This window comes from Diceros bicornis, chromosome 20 (genome assembly GCF_020826845.1).
Source record: "Diceros bicornis minor isolate mBicDic1 chromosome 20, mDicBic1.mat.cur, whole genome shotgun sequence".
Taxonomy (NCBI): Eukaryota; Metazoa; Chordata; class Mammalia; order Perissodactyla; family Rhinocerotidae; genus Diceros; species Diceros bicornis.
Genome location: NC_080759.1, coordinates 34,457,266 through 34,476,791, shown reverse-complemented (window position 1 = coordinate 34,476,791; position 19,526 = coordinate 34,457,266). Strand labels below are relative to the sequence as shown.

At 43.3% G+C, this 19,526-nt stretch overlaps 1 long non-coding RNA gene across 1 annotated transcript; it reads right to left on the bottom strand.

The window, feature by feature from the left end:
• Positions 1 to 450: 450 nt before the first annotated feature.
• Positions 451 to 7,000, bottom strand: LOC131419258 (uncharacterized). The gene is made up of 2 exons (XR_009223177.1): positions 2,989 to 7,000; positions 451 to 600 (listed from the first exon to the last, which is right to left on the bottom strand). It is a non-coding gene; the product is annotated as an uncharacterized LOC131419258 (long non-coding RNA).
• Between the last annotated feature and the right edge of the window lie 12,526 nt (positions 7,001 to 19,526).

Here is a 19,526-nt window from a genome sequence, read left to right as displayed (position 1 = left end):
ATGAAACTAGACAGTATCTGTGATTCCAGCTGATTCCAACTGCAGTACCTGGAGAAAGGCTGCCAAATGCACTGATTCAAACAGGGGTGCAGGGAGATGCTCAGAGAGATGGTGGGCCCCAGAATCAGCAGAGCCAGGTTTGGCCCCTACAGAAAGCTGATGGGAAAAAAAAGAAGAGGAAGTTGAGAATGTGATGGTGAGAGAGGATTCACTCAGACTCCCCGTATTTGCAGGAAGCAGTCTGTTGGTGAGCCAGCATGGAAGCAGGAGTTTTCGCATCTCATTATGAGCAGCCCTGCAGCTGCTGCTATCTGTTGGCTGTGGAGGAACAAAGGCTAACCTACTCACTCACTTAAATAACCTTGAGTCATAAGAAACTGCACTGTGATCCCTGCTGGATGTGTGTCAGCCATCAGTTGCCGGGTAACAAACAACCCCCAACACAGTAGCTTGAAAGAATGACTATTTTATTTGCTAATGATCCTGGGGTCAGCAGTTCCTCCGGGGTCTTGCATGGGGTCACCCATGAGGCAGAAGTCTTCCTGTGGTTTGACTGGGGCTGGTCCAAGATGGCCTCCCTTGTGTGTCTGGCAGCTAGAGCTGGAAAAAGAAATTCGGCTTGCCTCAAACTTTCTCCATAACAGCTCGCAATACTAGAAGTCAATAGAGCGATGCTTTCCAAGTTTCAAGAGGAAAAAACTGACCTTAAAATAAGGCTACAGAAAAATGCTTTTAAATGTGCAAGAATTCAGGGAATATAGCTTCCACATGCTTTCTTTGACTTAAACACTAAAAGGTGAAGTCTAGCCAACTGTCATGGGCTGAATTGTGCTCCCCCACCGAACTGTTCATCTGGTGAAGTCCTAATTCCTAGTGCCTCAGAGTGTGACTGTATTTAGGGTTGTTAAAGAGATAATTAAGTTAAAATGAGATCATTAGGGTGGGCCCTAATTCAATATGACTGGTGTTCTTATAAGAAGAGGAAATTTGGACACAGACGTGCACAGAGAGAGGACCCTGTGAAGACACAGGGAGAAAACGGCCATCTACAAGCCAAGGAGAGAGGCCTCAGAAGAAACCAACCCTGCACACACCTTGATGTTGGACTTGTAGCCTCCAGGACTGTGAGAAAATAAATTCCTGTTGTTTAAGCCACCCAGTCTGTGGTCCTTTGTTATGGCAGCCCCAGCAAACTAATATACCAACCAAGAGAAAGTACTGAAATTAATGGAAAAAGAAATGGGACAAGCATTGAACCATTTCACCATAGGGCTATGTCTAAACAAATATTGTTATACATTGGTAGAACATTTGTAAGTATATAAATCCAGCTTTAAGAGGCCTGAATTCTAGTTGTGCCCAGGCCTCTGAGTAACTGTTCCATTGGGTGGGCCAGTTGGGTTCTCGGGACCACAATTTGCTGCATGGTAAAGTTAATTTCAAAGTGGGCTCCAGAGAGTCCTAGGCATTCGGAGAAAGAGCCCCAGGGACTACCAAGAGGATGAGAAGGCAAGTTTGTGAGGCCTAGACTCTTCTCCAGTTCATGGGCAGCCCCATGGGCTTCTCAGTAAGATTTCATTAGCCAGGAGTTTGCTGTGGCTAAAGAAGGCCTGAACACCAGTGAAGTAGATCATTTCTATTTCCTTCCAAGTCAAAAACCTACTAGCATTTTAAGCTTGTTTCATCACACTAGCCTTAAGAAAATGTAAGGACATGTTTCAGTTTGGCTGAAAGTGGGGAGTGTTACCACCCATGCTCCCAACCAAGACTCGCCATGGAGGCAGCAAGCCAACCTTGGCTCCTTCTCTCTCAGGCCAGGCGTGCCATGGGACATGGATGCCACTGCTGAGGATGGACAGGTGACCAAAGAAGCTGAGTAGGGAATGAACCCTGGGAGCTGGCTGCTGGGTTCTGGGGTGGCCTCAGCGGAAGAGTTCAGAGTGACTTCCAGCCCTGATGGACAAGAACAGGCTCCATTGGAGGCGTCTGTGCCAAAGCAAATCTTTGTCATTGTCACTCTTCTCACTCCTCCTCAGCTAATGGCTTGGTTTTCACAACCAGATCTCAGTGAGGCCAGGGATTTTCCTTAATAAGTAGACAAACAGCAAATAGCTTCTAAAAGGCTGACCTAGAATTTTTCCTCAAACTATCCTTAAAGAGCCTCATGGAAGACAGCATCTCCCACATAAGATGTACCACTACATGTTTCCCTTTTCAGGGGTAGAAGTGTTTTCTGCCTTGTCAGGACCTCTGGAAGGTTTGTATTGGAGTTTGGGAACATTTTCAAGTAGTGCGATGTGCAGGGGGAAGGAGGGATGGATAACCAGATAGCATGAGCGAGGATTGTCTGAGGAGAGACTGACAGAATTTTCCTCTGGGACTCAAGTTCTGGATTCAGCAGTTGTTTCCTTTCCAGGAAATTTCAGACAAGTTCATAGACCACCATGAGCTTGCAAACAAACTGTTACTAAAGAGACTTCCAGCTGGGCTGGAGCAGGAAAGGAGAAACTCTGAGGCCATTCACCAAACAGAAACACAAAAACAAGTGGTGCTCAGAAGACAGGGAGGCTGAACATTAACCTGTTTGCTGGGGAGCCCGGAGGCCACAGGAAACGGTCGGTGTCCAGCAAAGGCTTCAGAGGCAGGAGAATATGAGGCTCTGGAAGCCAGCCAGCGTGACCCAGCTCTATTGTACTGGGTTTCTAACGACTCCTCTGAGACCCAGAGCTGGACACGAATTAGCAGAGCAGTCGGTTGCCTGACTGAGTCCCCAGAGCTCAACTTGGATGTACTTTCCATATGATTTAAGAGCCTCCATGCCTCTGAAAGGGAACGCAGTGCAGCTGGCCCATAAAACTGCCATAGTTTGGGGTCTGGAAAATCTTCTTCAGAGAAAGTCAGGACAGCCCTGGGTCATGACCGGGACCAGAGCTCAGGCTGGCCGGGAAGCAGCTGTCACCAGCGTGGCGGGGTCAGCGAGCAAGATACCTAATCAATGCTGTGGGCTTCCAGATGGGCGGGAGAGTGCACCTTGGTCCACACAGAGGTCATTTCTATTTCCTGGGCGGCCTGAGACCTAGCAGTACTCAGAGGAGGCAATTCCTGGGATAAAAGATAAACTGAGTTATACCAAAAACTGTAAGAGTTCGTTTGTGTGAAAGTCAATTCTAGTGGGGCAGTGCCAAACCAGAAGTGGTTAGGAGTGCTCCACCAACAGGATCCCAGGCAAAGACTTATATAGAGAAAGTGCCCAAGCAAAGAAAGGTCATTATTTGATTGGCTGCAGCTCAAAGCCCAGTTGGCTGTTGGTGATTGCTTATCCTTAGTGTTTGACTTCCTAACTTTAAGGCATTTACAGGCTTAGGTTTCGGTTTGCTTACGTAGGCTGCCATGGCGTTAGAGCCACCTCAGTCTAGTGGTCTCCTTGTTTAAATAATTTAGCAACTGAGTTTGTTAGCTGGAAAATAAGAGGAGGACAATTCTGGGGGACAGTCCATGCAGGTCCCACACTCTGTCTTGGAGGATTCAGTTCTAACAGACCCCAGAAACCTATGCTGTGACATTGTGCTAGTTTTGGTGGCCATGTTATTCTGCTCCTCCCCTCCCCCATTCAGGACATCACTTGGTTATTCATTTATGTATTCATTCATTGAACAAATATTTAATACTCCCTAGGTGAAAAACAACGGCAATGAGAACAACAATGATGACGTGCTCTGGCACTGTGCTAGCCACTGCAGTGTAAGAACAGCTATGGTCACCATCTGCATAGAGCATACAGTATGGTGGAGGAAACATACGTCCTTTCTTTTATTTATTTAACACTCACATAGTCCCTGCTATGCACAGCACGCTGTTCTAAGCACCTTACAAATATTAACGCTTTTAATCCTCCTCACCATCCCATGAGGTAGGTAATATTTGTAGGGAAGCAGAATTTGCCACTCCAAAATGTGTCTCTTTGGCTTGATTTTTTTTTTTTTTTTTTGCTTGAAGAAGATTGTCCCTGAGCTAACAGCTGTGCCAGTCTTCCTCTATTTTGTATGTGGGTCGCTGCCACAGTGTGGCTTGATGACTGGTGTGTAGGTCTGTGCCTGGGATCCGAACCTATGAACCCCGGAACGCCAAAGTGGAGTGTGTGAACTTAACCACTATGCCACTGGGCTGGCCCCTGGCTTGATTATTTTTAAGAAAAAAAGACTCAGGAAGAAACTTTGACTTCCCCACTAACTGTCTAAAAGAATTTTAGATAGAAGGCCTGTTCTGGGAAGGAGCTATCACCATAGATAACTATAGTATAGTATGAACTAGGTGTGGTAGATGGGGAGGAACTGAGCAAGGCCCATTTGATCAAAGTCCTCCCCATGTCTCACTGTCTTTGCAAGGCCTGGCAAACATTTGTTTATCAAACATTTGCTTTTCCATCTCCATATGAATTGCCTGCCTCCCCTTTGAAGTCCCAAACCACTACCCCCAACAACCTTCTTTGTCTTTAGCTGAAGATGGTATTTAAGGTGGTGGCTTCAGCCGTTTTGGTGAGTTACTCAGTTTTCCTGGGTTTCTCCCATGGATACATGTTATTAAACTTGTTTGATTTTCTTCTGTTATTCTATCGCATGGGAATTTAATTCTTAGACCAGCCAGAAGAACCTAGAAGGGTAGAGGAAAATTTCTTCCACTCCTACATATTAATATCCCCATTTGACAGATGAGGAAACAGAGGCACCAAGACATTAAAATAACCTGCCCAGGACCACACAGCTAGGAAGGGCTTAAATGCAGATGCTCTGGCTCTAGAACCCATGCCCTTTGATGTTACACCAGGCTGCCTCTTAAACAGATAAATGCAAATTCATAGACTATACTGAAATGAAGAGTGTGCTCGGTGCTCAGAAGGAACAGCAGGGGGATTTTTCACTTTGTTTGGAAATCAGAGTGGACTTCTCTGAAGAGGTGGCAGAAAGAAGGAAGTCTGTTCCAAGCAAGGAAAATTGCAAAAGCAAAGGCCCTCAGGTGAGGAGTCTTGGTGAACTCACGGACCTTGGAAGGAGGTTGATGCTGTCAGAGGGAGGTGGCGAGCAGCAGAGGGGATGGTAGGGAGAGACGAGGTTGGGGCGTAGGCAGAGTCATGCCATATTCAGTTTCGTTTGGTAGTTCTCAAGGTAAAGTAGGGAAAAAAAGGTCTGTCTTTAAGAAAACAGGCATATAAAATAGAGTGCTCAGGCAGGGCAGTTGCATGTTTTCATTTCGAAAAGGGCCCCATTGCACATTTCACATATGTTTTATCCTCATTACCCCCCTAGAAGGAAACAGATCAGATAAAATTGATGCCTTGTGACACCACTCCACCCCACACCTCCCTAATATCCATTCCCTCTCCTTTGTTTCTGCTAGCAGAGCCTCAGTTCTGTTCTGGGAAGCCATGTGTCCAGCCCCACCCAAACACCCCCTGTCCTAGCCTACCCCGTGGCCAGGGATGGCTGTGTACACTGTCCTGGCCAATGAGACATCGGTGGAAATCTGTTGGGGGTTCTGGGAAGCCTTTTGCTTTTCCCGAGAAGAGCCTTGAACTTGGGGCTATTACCCCTTTCTCTTCCTCTCTACCTTGAAAGGGGCAGGATCTATGGCTACAAGAGCCATCATGCAACTGTGATGCCACAAGCATAGGAGAAAAGCCAAGAGACTTTGAGAAGCTGGCCTTGAACCAGTGCCAGCGGCCACCCACAGATGGACTTGTTATGGAGGTAGAGGGATAAGCTCTCACTCGTTTCAGCCATTTCTGTTACTGAGAGTTCTATCATTTGTATTCTCTTTCTAAATAATATACCTGTTACACTCTAAGCAAACTAAGGATGAGAAAATATTGACTTGAGCACCAGAGAGGAGATTTAAACCCAGATTCACCTGACTCTGCATCCAATGCTCCTTCCTCTATACTATGAAAGAATTCTTATTTTGCCTTTACGAATTTCTAAGTGCATTTAACCTTTCTTGGCATTACATTTGCCAACCCCCAATTCTACACCACCCAGAGCCCCTTCTAGGCAGCCACGATTTGAGTCAGGTGACCCTACTCTCTTCTAGTTACTAGAGTATGTCCCTGACCCAATAGTGTCAATGCACAGATTAGCCAAAAGCTGTGTCATGGTCTGCTCCAGAAACGATGAGTTGGTCAGATAAGAATCTCTGTTGTAGGGATTTGAGCTAGGTATTTCTGGGAGATTGAGAAAGGAAACGGTGGAGTTGAACAGGACAGCGAGAACAGCTGGAAGGATCTCATGTGAGCTACTGTTATGAGGAAACAGAAACTACAAGAAAGCAGAAGTGACAACGCAGAAAAAATCCATATAAAGTACAGAAGATAGTCCATGTGTGTGGTGACCAAGATGCAGTGGTGGGCCAAGAGTAGGGCAGTGGGGGCATCCAGCCCAGCTGCAGGCATTCCCTGGGGAGAGCTGAGAAGTGATCATGAAACCCACTCCTATTTGATCTGCTTTTATTATCACCATGCCTTGGCAAATCTAAATAACAATAACGTCAGTAAAAAAATCTTTTGTTGGTCTAAGTGCCAAACCATTGCTGTGGTTATTGTTGAGTTTTAATAATATATATGTAAACTTCAAATTAGCATGCTTTTCATAACTTATCCTTTAAGAAACATTGTATTCTACAAGGAAGTTAATTCAGAGAACTTCCATTAGTAGTCAGTCCCAACATGTATGGATTCAGCTACCCATACTCATTTCAAGGGTAAATTTTTCACAGTTTAAAACTGTGGAAGCTCTCTCAGCTCATAGCTTATTTTTCCAAAACCCTGGAGTATGACATATGCCAGCATTTAAAGAGTAAGTTCAAAATAGACGATGACAGCCCAACATTTGTAAAGAAGAAGAAACACTACCTGAGTTAGTTCACTTCTGTCATTGCACATGTCCATTTGGAGATTTTAATTGGTGTTTAAAATCTGAAACCATGAAGTATAATATTTTTATTTGGTAGGTGCAAAATTAAATTCATCTGTGTAATATTTTACTGAATTTGTATAATATCTTTACACTGAAATGTGTTCTTTCTAAATTGCGAATTGTTTTAAAACTAAAGAATGAATCAAGAATAAAATAATTATTTGAGATGATTATTGAAAATAAGTTTGTCGCGTAGGAGAGGGTAGTGTTATACACGATCTGATCTGTGTGTCAGATATCCCAGGTGCACTGTGAGCTGGATTTCCTCCGCTCACCCCCCAGTTCCACTTTCCAGCCTTCTTCAACCTGGTCTATGGCCAAGGAGGTTGTCCTGTGAGGACCGCATTAACAGCAACCTCACTCCTGGCTTCCTGTTGGGTTTGGCCCATGGGGAGCTGTCAGAGGAAGTTAGGAAATCAGAAGGAGAGAGGAGAATGATGTTGAGTGATTTGTTCCACCGTCTGCCTCCCTACCGGGTCACCCAGTTGACTGCACCCCTCTGCAGAAGGTCACGGCTCCATTAGGTGACTATCTTCTCGTAGCTACCCTCTCTGGTTCCTGTAATTGTGCCCATTCCTTTTCCTCTCATGCCTAGACTATCAATCAGGATCCGAGAAAAATGGTGGCACCCTCAAATTAGGACCATGTAAGGAGAGTCTAACAAAGAAACTTTACAAAGATGGAAACAAGCTGTTGGGAACCCACTAAGGATAGAACGGTACTCTGGAACTGAAACCAGCAAGGCTATGTTGGCACTCCATGGCCTGAAGGGACAAGGAGAGGGAGCTCCAAGGAAGGACACGGCAAACTCATAGCCAGGAAGTCGGATGAATAAATGCTTCACTCTTCCTCTCCTCCTTTCTTTTCATCGTTTTTTTTTTTTTTTTTTTTTGGTGAGGAAGATTAGCCCTGAGCTAACATCTATTGCCAATCCTCCTCTTTTTTGTTGAGGAAGATTGACCCTGAACTAATAACTGTACCCATCTTCCTCTATTTTATGTGAGACGCCTGCTACAGCCTGGCTTGATAAGCAGCGCGTAGGTCCGCGCCCAGGATCCGAACCTGCGAACCCCGGGTGGCCGAAGTGGAGCGCATGAACTCAACCACTATGCCACTGGGCCGGCCCCTTCTTCTTATCTTTTATGGGTGCTCACAACCAGAAGCTAGAAAGCCAGGCAGCCTGTTGTGCGTCACTGGGACACTGAGCAGGTGAAGAAGGGTGGAGAGTAGATCTGAAAGGGCACAGGGAAAGGGCACAGGGTGGTAATGGCTGCTCACTGTCCCTAATCCTGGGGCACTTCACAGTGCCAGTTATTGAGTTATTGCTTCTCAGCTTCAACCCCACTCTGCTGTTCTCTGCTCTGTAATGCTGGGGCTCCTGCTTTGCCAACTGGTCCCCTCTTATGTTCTGCCCATAGGAGCTCTGGAGGAAAACCGGGAGTCTGGGAAGGAAGAAGAGACTTCCTTCCTGTTTGCTTCGTGTGGGTTTCCTGTCTGCCTTCCGTTCCTGCCAGCATCACCCAGCCTTGATCTTCACCCCCGCAAAGACAGTTTGTTCCAGTAGCAGCAGTAGACTCCGGTTGGCAGTTTTTCTAACACTGACAAAACTAGCTTCATTGTGCCCCTTGGAGACACCAACACTAGTGGGCCAGCACCCCCTCCTCAGAGGTCTAAGTCCCAGCCCTGTGGGAGCTGTTAAGAAACAAAATTCAACCAAGTAAATTTGAAGATCTAATTGGCTTTATTAGGCGGTTCATGAACTGGGCAGCATCCCATCTAGCAACTAGAAAGGCACTCCAAGGACTTGTACGAAGTGAAGGAAGTGAAGGTTTTTATAGGCAGAATGAGAATGGGGCAAGAAGGTATTAGCAAATGAAAAGAAAGGATTGTTTCAGGCCAGGACATCTCCCTTTGGGGAGAAAGGAAGGCTGGGGCTTTATCAAGCAGGTTACCTCACAAATGCTAGTCAGGAAATCTCAGATTAACAGTTTCATGGTCACCTTCCTGGGAGGGGCTGAAACTGTAATTAAGTCCTGGTTTTGCTGTTGTGGGGCAAAATGATTCCATTTTGAGCCTGTTATTTCTTTTTTTTTTTAACAGAGCCTTCCTCCAAGTTTAGAGATGGCAACAGCAGCTGAGTGGCAGCTCCTTCTCAGATGTTGGAGCTTCTGCTCCGTGGGAGACCTCGTAAGTTTTAATAATTTCAACTTCTTTCCTTTGTTTCCCTAGCCCTATGGGAAATGGAGTCTTCCTGCAGTTGTCATTGCCATGATTACTTTTTGCTCTCTTTGGCACAGGTGAATGGAGAATGGGTCCCTGAATCACCATATGGAGGAAAGCTACCACCAACCAAGAACACATTCACCAGGCTGTTATTTGAGCAAGAAAGATACTCCAATTGTATAAAGCCACTAAAATATGGGGAGTATTTCTTACAGCAACTAACTATACCTAACTATTATGACCAAAGAGCTTTTTATAACACATGTTTCCAGACTCCATCCAAAATCTACAAGATCAGAATCTTTTAGCATCTGATAATCTATAATCTTAAAATACTATTCAGCCTGGTTGAGAACCAAAGCTTAAGTCACCCTAAAGAGATAGATTTATATTAGCATCCACCAGTAGCAACTATCCAAAGCATAAGTGTGATACCTAGAAAGAGTTAATCCATATCCCCAGAATTAATCTTGTATTTCTTTTATTATTTTTTTTATTTATTTATTCTTTTTTGTGAGGAACATCAGCCCTGAGCTAACATCCGTGCTAATCCTCCTCTTTTTGCTGAGGAAGACCGGCTCTGAGCTAACATCTATTGCCAATCCTCCTCCTTTTTTTCCCCCCAAAGCCCCAGTAGATAGTTGTATGTCATAGTTGCACATCCTGCTAGTTGCTGTATGTGGGAAGCGGCCTCAGCATGGCGGGAGAAGCAGTGCGTCGGTGCACACCTGGGATCCGAACCCAGGCTACCAGTAGCAGAGCGCACGCACTTAACCGCTAAGCCACGGGGCCGGCCCTAATCTTGTATTTCTAAACTGCACTTTATAATAGAAATATCGCTAACAGACTCAGTTCAGAGGAGATCAGCGTGAAGCGAGCTGTGGAAGTCTTTGCCATTCCCAGAGGGAAAGGGCTTTCAGATATCCTGATTGCCTGCCAGCACTGGCTGCCCCTGAAAACCAGTGCTTTTGACAAGTATGTGGCAGATACTAGGCAGATTTACACAATGAGGGACAATCACTGGGGCTCTTTGACCCAGAGAACCCAGGAACTCCCGGCACCAGATGGTCTGACACAGCTTTTCATGCCTTCCTGGATTCACACGCTTGCTTTAGCTCTTATGGCTGTTTTCAGGTGACAATGATAATTAAGGCATGTCCTTGGTGACAGGCGTCTTCTCCCTGGGGCCTCCCACAGGCTTTGGTTCCCAGGCCAATTGGCAAGATTTTCTGAACGCAAGAGACAGCCTGGAAGAGAGAGTGAAGGAAAAGGCAGGGCCTGGCTGGGAGGCTGCATCCTGTGACAAAGGATTACGGTTAGTGGTGCTGACGGCCATCAAGTACCAGGACCCTCCCTGGGCTTCTCAAGCTGCTCTGTCTAAATGATCACTGTTGATTCCGTGTCTAGACCTAGGGCAAGAGAGCAGGTCAGACAACAGAAAGCAGCCCCTTGACAGGCTCCAGGCAATTCCTTTGTGAGGGCTTCATCTTTAATAGAGAACTTGAGGGGTCAAAAATTCAGCCTCTGTCTTCAAGCAGGATGCCCACCTCAACAACTCACACTGCTAGGGTGAAACATTCCTGGGAAGCTTAAGGGCATGTTCCCACAGCAGCCCGGTATGCCCAAATTAGCAGTAATTATGTCTGGAGACAGAAACATAGCTTAAAAGAATTATGGGTGTGACATTTGGCACGTGGAATGGAATGGAATAAATATGGAAAACCCCATGCATTCCAAAACTCACAACAAAAACCCACAAAAGTTTTTAGCCTATTGACAAAAGTCCTTATTGCCTGGAGTAACAAGAGACTGAGATGACTTGAAATGTAAGAAGATCCTCGGGCCCCGAACTTTCTGTGAGAAGGAAGCAGGTAATGAAATCCGCTCAGCCACTAAAAGTGACACATTTGCCCTGGCGTTTAGAATCTGTGTGGACAGCCACCCGACATCAGATGGGAATAAGAACAGTTGAGTAGATACAGTGTGAAGAAATGTGTATGAGCCACCTGAATCTTACATATACTCCCAGGGTGAGGGTAGGAAATCTGAAATGACAGAGATTAAGTTTATGCCACCCAAAGGAGTAAGGATTTATGTAAAAAAAAAATAAGGCCAGGTATAGAAGCAGAGAGTTGAATTTCTTGCACACCTGAATTTGACAACTGAGATTTATATGCACAACAATTAATAAGAGGACCAGTAGTCATTTGTTGAGAGCTGACTCTGTGCCGGACCCTGTGCACGAGCTACCTCGCTTGGTCTTCTCGACATCTCAATTATGTTGGTATTATTATTTGCCTACTTTATGGATGAGAAGACAGAATCTTGGAGATGTTACATAACTCGGCCAAGATCTCCTAGTTAGTGAGTGGCAGGGCCAGGATTCAACCCAAGCCATCTGGTCTGAAGCCCAGACTCTCAATTAATTAATTAAGGTTCAGGAGCAAACATAACTTCAGGTTATTTGCTTCCAAGGTTCTATTATTTGAATTTGGATTGCCTATAAAGGATTGCTATTATATACACTTATTTGATGTCTAATACACATATTGCCAGCCCTGGTGATCTAGTGGTTAAGATTCTGCTCTCTCACCACCATGGCCTGGGTTCATTTCCCAGTCAGAGAACCACACCACCCATCTGTCAGTTGTTATACCGTGGCGGCTGCATACTGCTGTGATGCTGAAAGCTATGCCACCAGTATTTCAAATACCAACAGGGTCACCCATGGTGGACAGGTTTCAGCGGAGCTTCCAGACTAGACAGACTAGGAAGAAGGACCTGGCTGCCTACTTCTGAAAAAATTAGCCGTGAAAACCCTATGAATAGCAGCAGATCATTGTCTGATATAGCGCTGGAAGGTGAGAGGATGGTGCAAAAAGTGTTCCTCTCTGCTGTACACAGGGTCGCTAGGAGTCAGAATCGGTTTGATGGCACTAACAAAAAAAATACACATATAGAAAAGTGCACATAAGTGTACGACTCCATAAATTTTCACAAATGCACCCAAATAACCAGCACCCAGAACAAGAAAAGAACAAAAGCATAACCCAGAGGAACCCTATTGTCACCCCTCCAGTCACTACTCCCACCCCAAGGCTAATCATTGTCCCAGAGCCCACTATTCTGTGCTCCACGGAATCAAAGGTCAGTTATTTCAGACTTTCCCTTTATGGATCTAGTTCATGAGAGTAATAGCCCCCACTTCTCTTTTTAAAGCTATTTCCTCATAGAGAAGAAACCAAAGCCTCTCATGTCCAACTTGCCAGTCTTTTTAGGTCGATTGAACTCAGCAAACATTTACTCAGCTATAAACTGGTACTCTGTATTTGTTGAGCAATGGGTTAGAGAAACAAATTCGGCAATCATGTCCCTGCCTCCTAAAATAAAAAAGGAGTACAATTGGGTACCTGTGTCCTGTTAGGCTTCTTTGGAAACCGTAAAGTGCTAAATGCATGCAAGGTGGTATTAAGGATTTTACATGGTTGGCATTACAGATGCCGGATAAGGTACGATTGGTGTCTTAAGGTGTCTGAACTGAATGCTTTTCTAAGGGTCCCCTACATCACCTGGGTGATGCTGGATTAGAGAATAGGTTCAGAGCTAGTTTGGGTCACACTATTTGGGGCATATTTTCCAAGGCAGCTGATGATAAATTATTAAAGTGCAAACTGTCTTTTGTCTTTGCCAAAGTTCTTGGGTTATCGTGAAAATGTCTCAGGGGCAGCAAATGTGCCCAGATGTAGCCACCCATTGTCTCACAGCCTGTTTCCTGAGTGTATCAATCACTGCTCCCTGAAATTCTCTAGTCAGAACACCTATATAGACTAGCTGTATGTGTGTGATGTGTGTCTGTATCTGTGTGAGTGTGCATGTGTGTGTCTGCAGAAAAATGTAGACTTTATAGACAAACACAGTTTTCACTTTAATTCCCACATGTAAGGAGAGTCTTTCCCTCTGTTTCCAGTTTTTAAAAGTCATGCTTTAGTAGTCGTTAATTCCCAGAAGACAGAGCCCACATTATTTCTGTTCTTTGTTTCTGAAAAGAAGTTGACCTATTTATCTTCTGGTTGTCCATCAAACCCACTGTCCACCCTTGCCTGCCCTTCTCTGTGCCCCAAGAGAAGGCCCCCTTGCTCTGCTCCAACAGACCCCTGGTTCTCTGGTTTCCTAGATGGCTTCTGACAATGAGAAACAGTGCCATGAGATCAGAAAGAGGGAAGAAAGAGGGGTGGAAGTGTAAGATCCCTTGCTCCCTTCCTGCCATGTCACCTTGGGCTGGCTGCAAACCTTCACCCAAGGTCCCAACTCCTCTCCACACAGCTCTTGTTGTCTCTCTTTCTCCATATCACTTTCTTCATCTTTTTTTTTTGAGGAAGATTGGCCCTGAACTAACATCTGTTGCCAGTCTTCCTCCTTTTCTTTTTTTCTCCCCAAAGCCCCAGTACATATTGTATATGCTAGTTGTAGGTCCTTCTAGTTCTTCTACGTGGGACGCTGCCTCAGCATGGCTTGATGAGGAGTGAGTAGGTCTGCGCCCAGGATCCACACTGTCGAACCCCCGGCCACTGAAGCGGTACATGTGAACTTAACTCCTACGCCGCTGGGCCAGTCCCTCCATATTTCTTTTTCTCCATGTACCTCTTTCTCTCCCTTTCTCTCTCTCGGTAATTTCTCTCTCTTCTCCTCGCTTGAGGCTTAGAGATGACCATCACACTACTCTTGTCCTTTTATAAAACTTTCCTCAAAATACCCAGTCTGAATGTGCCAGCGATATCCTGCTAGGACGTTAACTGATATGGTAGCCAAATCCAGCACTGAAACCTGGGTAGTGATGCTCAGAGCACGGCCCTTGAACATCACCTTTAGCATCCATAGTTGATCCACTTCTCTCAGTCTTGTTTGTAAAGACACTATCTAGTTTCTTCAACTAGGAATTATTTGGCATTTGTTTTGTTTTGTTTTGTTTTCATATGTGTCCCAAGCAAAATGATGCCATCTTTCTTCTTCATTTCGATGAAATTTCTTTTTCACAGGTGGGGTCGGTGATGTTTTGCCTTTAAGAAGGGACTCACAGACCCAAATTAGCTTTAGTGAGATTTTATAAAATCTTGAAACTTTTTTTTTTCCTGAGGAAGATTCACCTTGAGCTAACATCCACTCCCAATCTTCCTCATTTTTGTATGTGAGCCACCGCCACAGCATGGCCACTGACAGACAAGTATTGTAAGTCTGCATCTGGGAACTGAATCTAGGCCACCGAAGCAGAGCACGCCAAACTTAACCACTAGGCCGCTGGGGCTGGTCCTTGAAACTTTTATTTTTTTAATGCACACAGGGAGAAGCAGACAGGAAGCTGATGGGTCACTTGAACTATCAAACCTTGTTAACACTTTACGGCTTGAATTTTTGTGTCTTCCAATCTCTGTAATTCCAGCTTTCCCTGTTTGTGCAGCTCCCTCTCACGTGTGTCTGGACTCCTACCTTCAGGGGCACACACAGGACACCATCATGAGGAGGGTCTCAGCAGCAATGCTGCCAGGCTAGGAAACCAGGGTCCCAAGCTTTGGGAACTTTCAGAAGTTGTAAGTCCTTGTGCCCAGTGAGGTCTCAGTTAATAATAAAGTCAAGGACAAAGATGTAGGTCTATTGGGAAGATTGGATTTCTAGAATGTCCTAGAAACAGTCCAGTTATTTCTTCACTGATCTTCCTAGAAATTATTCCAGAGCATCTCTGCCCACCGCTGTACTGTGCCAGCATTTGGGGGTTTTTGAGATGTAAATTCATATCTGCATTTGGTGATTATTAGAGTTACATAATATTTAGGCTCCATTCAGGTGTATAGATTTATGAATATTTACATATAATGGTAGACTTTTAAAAAGTTCTCCTAGCTTGCAAAATGGTCTTTAATTAAGAACCTAATCCACCATAGCAGTATGTTTATTTTTTTATTTTCATGAGTTGATCTGGAAGAAGGAAGGAGAAGAAGATATTCATTTAAAAGAAATATTCAGTAATGAAAATTTAGAAAATCAGGGGGAAATGCCACCCAAAATCTCCCTGCCCCAATAATACCACTCTAATATTTTGCTACGTTGTATTCAGATATTTTTCGAAGTATAAGTGTATTTGTTTCACATACATACCATAAACTGCATATACTGTCTTGTTTCTAACATTTTTCACTCTATCAAACATTTATCTTTTACAACATACCCATAATTTACATTTTTAGTTGTTTTTTCAATACTCAGTCAGATTTTCTAATTCTATTCTAATTTTTTTTCTATTATAAATACTTTCTTGATGAATATCTTCATTAAAAAAGTGTTTTTAATATATACATTTTTTTTTTTGGTGAGGAAGATTAGCCCTGAATTAACATCTGTTGCCAATCCTCCTCTTTTTGCTGAGGAAGTTTGGCCCTGGGCTAACATCTGTGTCCGTCTTCCTCTACTTTATATGTAGGACACTTGCCACGGCATGGCTTGATAAGCCGTGTGTACGTCCATGCCCAGGATCCAAACCTGCAAACCCCCGGGCCACCAAAGTGGAGCACACGAACACAACCACTACGCCACCAGGCAGGCCCCAAGCATTTTTAATTTTTTAAATTTATGATTATTTTCTTAGGAATCATGCAAAAAAGATCAGATACAAGTACTATATTCTCAGAGCTCCTTTCATATCACGATCATATAATATATATTTGAATTGTTACTAGATGAATGTCTGTCAAGTCTCCTATATTATAACTGCCTCGAGTGTGGCACAGTGTCTGTTTTGCTCATCATATAATTCCCCAGTTCCTAGCACAGTGCCTACCGCATAGTAGGTGCACAATAAATAGGAAATTGAGGCAAGAAATAGGCATAGAAATTAATAATGCAAAATAGCCCAGAAAACAACCCTGACTTGTATAGGGACCTAAATATTTCTGTAATGTTCATAGGACAACTGGTAGCTATTTAAAAAAAAATAATTAGATCATTACCCATTACCATGTGCCACAATAAATCAGAGACTGATTAAAGAATTACATATTTAAAAAGCAAGCCACACACATACACAAATAAGATATGAGTGAATATTATTCTCTGTATGGAGAATTATCTAACAATAGGAGAAATCTCAAAGGGTAAATTTTCCAGACCATATAAAAATGTAGAATTTCTACACATCAAAAATATTGCAGACAAAATTAAAGGATAAGTGAGATTCTTAGAACAATACTAACTCACGTATGGAAAATTAAGGGTTAATATCCTTCCTCTAACAGCTATCTCTGTATATCTATAAGAAAAGAAGAGTTTAATCCAATTGATAAATGGGAAAAAGACACAAATAGTTTATATATGTAAGATAAATTACATACGGAAAATAAACTTACAAAAAATGATTACCTTTAATAGTAGTGAAATAAATGCCAATTAATCAGTGTTGCCATTTTTCACATATCAAGACTCAAAAATCTGTTAATGCTCAATGCTGATGAAGGTTACAGGAGACAGTCACATAACTTGCTGGAATGAGCGAACATTGTACAATCTTTCAAAATCTTCCATGAGCAATTCTTATTTTGATATATGCCACCTCTCTTCATCACTGCCTTGTCATTTTGTGTCCTTATATTTGTTTTGCGTCAGTTCAACTATATGTTGACCTATATTTGTTTTCCCCCATAGCATAACATTATACATATATGTATCCATCCTTAACTGAAAATATGAAAAAAAATACATAAGATTTTTTCCCGCATATTTTTACCATGAACAGCTGCTACTATCAGCATTATTATTTTTGAAACTTGGAAGTCATAGCAATAGTAGACATGTTTACTTAATGAATTCCTTAATTAAGTAATTGGTGTGCTACTGTTCTCAGCTCTTCATCTGCCCTTACCAAGCTGTCTTTCAGGGGCTTCTCTCTTAAGGAACCGTTGCATCCCATGCCATGCAACAGAAAGGGATAGAGTAGAAATACGGGATGTGGAGAGGGTTTTGCAGATAGGTTCGTGGGCTCTCCTGGACTAGTGGCATGGAGAGGTGAAGGGAAATGTTTGGTATTAGAGAAAGTAAATGGGTGACTTTGCATTAATTAAAAAACAGAACTAAGGAGAGGTACAATAAAAGAGAAAAGGGAAAAGAATTTGAATTGACGTCAGCCTACCAAAGAATGGTGCTGTTTTCCTAAACTTTGGGCAAGGTGAACTGCAGAATTCCTTTACCGGCTAAGGAAAGTTAAGGTTCGCCACTAGGTGGCATTCGCACATCTAGAATAACAAAGGACATCCCAGAACAGTATCATTAGCCTTACTGGTGAACTTCAATAGTCCACCTAGCATTAGTGAATCCTAATTTCAAATTCTGCTTTAGGCGCATTTTAATATCCCATGCAATTTGTCAGTGCTCATTACGATGGCTAAAAATCATGGTCCAAAGCGGTTACTGTTTTTAAAGGCACTGGCGTGTGGTTTTTCCCTCCATTGTTTAGGAATTTACAATCAGAGCTCCTATTTTCTTTCTCCTTGAGAACTTAACATTACTTCTGCCTTAGAAATGATTAGAAATAAGGTCCCAGGCAAATGTTTCTCACCAAAAGAATGAGTAGAACAAGGTCTCCGGTTTGAAACAATTGGCCAATTGGAGTTTTGTTTTGTATTCATTTGGTTTTCTTGTTTGGTAGATTTAAACAAAGCTTTCTGACATTTTGCTTTCCAAGTAGGATTAACCTTGAACAAACCATGCTGGGTCACAATGGTATAAGATGCTAATATGTGTTGATAGATGCTTCTTTTGTAGGTTCTCATTCTATTTAATACACATTTAAGACCCTGAGTTTGCCCCACAAGAGATATAAGAATATCTTTGTAAAAGGTTTGTTCTTCTTTTTTTTTTTTTTTGGTGAGGAAGATCAGCCCTGAGCTAACATCTGCCAATCCTCCTCATTTTGCTGAGGAAGACTGGCCCTGGGCTAACATCCGTGCCCATCTTCCTCCACTTTATATGGGACACCGCCACAGCATGGCTTGACAAGCAGTGCGTCGGTGTGTGCCAGGGATCCGGGCCGGCAAACCCCGGGCCGCCACAGTGGAGCACATGTACTTAACTGCTTGCACCACCGGGCTGGCCCCTAAAAGGTTTGTTCTTAAGACAAAGAATACAGTGCATATATATATATACATACAACTAAAAATAACCAAATATAATGGTGCCAGCGTTCATCTAGATTTTCACAGCCATATCTTATTTGAGTGGCTTATGCCAGTGTTTCTTACTAAGGAAGGACATCCAGTGGAGACCCAGAGGGTCAGATGGACTCTTTGAATGAGTTGGAGAATCATCTTCAGCCCCAAGTGTCTCTCCTGTAATTTTCTGCAGGATCTGCTTCCATGCTAGAGAGTGGATTGCAAAGCTCTGAAGAGTTGCACTTACATGGGGAGCTGTGTGTTTGAGGTTCGTTTTGTGGGAGAAAAAAGTTTCTCTGAGACCTAGCACGTCATATGATGGAAAAACATGATAAACTGTTATTTTGTGTGACTGAACCTGCAGCAGGGCCAGTGAACTGAATGTTGGGTATAGGTCACTCCTGGCCAAGAGACCCCAGGAGCATTTTTCTCAACAGATGTCTCAGGCGTCTCTCAACAGATGCCATCATCAGACTGTGTTGTCCTAAGTGTCTAGCAACCATCTACAAAATCAAGCTGTTTTAGCTGCCATAGAAAGATAAAGAGGTTCCCAGATTTATAGTATTGACCTCCCTAAATGAAGAATGGCCTCTAAACCCTAAAACAATAATTGTCCTGTGTTTATATATAAGCATGAGTTATTTATGAATATATTGATTACAGACATGTTACAGCTGAGTCCTAAATGCCATTGAAGTCACAATAACATCAACTCTGGATTATGTTTTCCAGTGCATATGTTCTAAGGGGAAGCCAATTGTTGGGGGAGGAATAGTCAGTGTAAGTCAATATTTTAGTGAGAAAGCATTAGGGATAGACCTTTTAAGCTATACCCTCCACATCCACCAGACACTCATTCTTGACTAGAAACAGTTCATTGTGGAAGACAGCTTCACCTTCTTGGTGGTGGAACAACACCCTGTATCGGTCGCTGCCCACTCTTTGTTCTTTATCAGGAGCTTATCTGGTACTTTCCACTCTCTTTCAGTGCTTAGTCTTAAGTCCTGGTTAATGCCAAAAATGAATCATCTAACTTCAAAATCATTGAAGTGCGTATTATATATAGATAGGTTTGTGCATATATACATATGATTATCTTCATATGTATAACTAATGACACATTTATGTTTACATCAATCATGTATGC